The sequence below is a fragment of the Chinchilla lanigera genome, unplaced genomic scaffold (genome assembly GCF_000276665.1).
Source record: "Chinchilla lanigera isolate Chin_1 unplaced genomic scaffold, ChiLan1.0 scaffold00041, whole genome shotgun sequence".
Classification (NCBI taxonomy): Eukaryota; Metazoa; Chordata; class Mammalia; order Rodentia; family Chinchillidae; genus Chinchilla; species Chinchilla lanigera.
In genome coordinates this window covers 6,691,196-6,692,856 of record NW_004955442.1, presented here as the reverse complement: position 1 = coordinate 6,692,856, position 1,661 = coordinate 6,691,196, and positions in this window count along the sequence as shown.

Below are 1,661 nucleotides of genomic sequence, written 5' to 3'. Positions count from 1 at the left end.
GGTCTTGCTATGCAGTTCAGGCTGGCCTTGAGTTCCCTTTGAACCCAGGCTATTCTCGAACTTGCAATGATCCTCCAGCCTCGGCTTTTCCGAGTGCTGAGATTACAGGCATGTGCCACCAAGCTCAGCTACACTGATAATATTTTTAAAATAAATTTATTTGAGACAAGATCTCCTATATGCTCTAGGATGGCCTTGAGCTCCCTGTGTAGCCCAGGCTAGCCTATAACTTGTAGCAATCCTGCCTCAGCCCCCTGAGTGCTAATATAGCAGAAGATGCACCACCCCCCAGCCAGTATACTTTAGTTTGTTAGTTGCCCTGGTAATAGTTCCAGTTACACTTCTGTTAACTTTTTTTTTCCCGGTACCGGGAATCGAACTCACAACTTTGTGCTTGCCAGGCAGGCGCTGTGCCACTGAGCTAAATCCCCAGCCCCAATTCCTGTTAACTTTCGTTTCTTAGAAATGGCTGTTCACTGTGATACATAGCTGGTCACTATGATGCACACTGCATAAGCCAATCCCCAACTGACAAGCCATTCTGCCTCTGTACTTCCTGCTTGCTTATCCCATGTAAGCCGTAGACCACCAGAGATTGGGGCCTCATATTTTGGGAATGATCCAAATCAGTCCGTTAATGTAAAATAAATCTGCCTCCAAATCCTGGGTGTCGTGTCTGTGTTTCTGCTTGCTGTTGCACTGGGATTGCAGGTGTATACCACCATGCCTAACAACACTGGTATATTTTTATTTTATTATACTTTATTTATTTGGTACTAGGAATCGAATTCACAACCTCACATTTGCCAGGCAGGTGCTGCACTGCTGAGCTATATCCCCAAGCCCCATTGGTATATTTTAAATACATTCTAGCCAAGCAACATGGCACATGTCTCTAACCCCAGTACTGAGGTAGAAGGATCACAAGTTTGAGTGTAGCCTGGGCAATTTAGTGAGACCTTGTCTCAAAATTAAAATGTGATGTTTCTGGGTTAAAAAAACAAAGCAAAACAAAACAAAACAATTCCAGTGATTCTATAAGAGGCCAAATTCTAGGCAGGCGCTTTTGCCGCTGAGCTAAACCCCCAGCCCGAGGCCAAATTCTAGAACTACCGGCCGAGACAAATCATCTTTCCAAAATAAACAGTGGATGTTGGAGAATCAATTACAGGCTTCCATGCTACTCAGAAGTCATGCTGTGAGTCCTCAGATGGGTTTTGTTCTGCCTAACTCAATTTGTAGCAGTTCGGAATCAGAGTAATGTTAGCTCAGATATCTAAAATGGACAAAGAATGATATTCTTGCAGTATGGAATGAAGACCCAAAAGCAGAGAATAGGCAGAAAAGAAACAGGAAGAAGGAGTCTCATGAGTCACAAAATGCCTGTGTCTTTGCAAAGAACACCGTACTGTGCAAGAGAAAAACCAAGGGAAGGAGAGCCTGCCTAGATAGCAGCTGATGAAGGTGGTGCTGTTCATACTTGGAAATGCCAGTGTGATCACAACAAAGTGGCGCTTCAGCACACGCTCTTAAGGGGAGAAGACTGACTAGTTCACGTGCTGAAAGAGCCTCCCTCACCAGATCCTGTGGGTTAACCACCTTTCCAATGAACTGCTACGAAACCAGTTGTTCCGGTTTCTCCAGGAATCAGGGCAGATTCT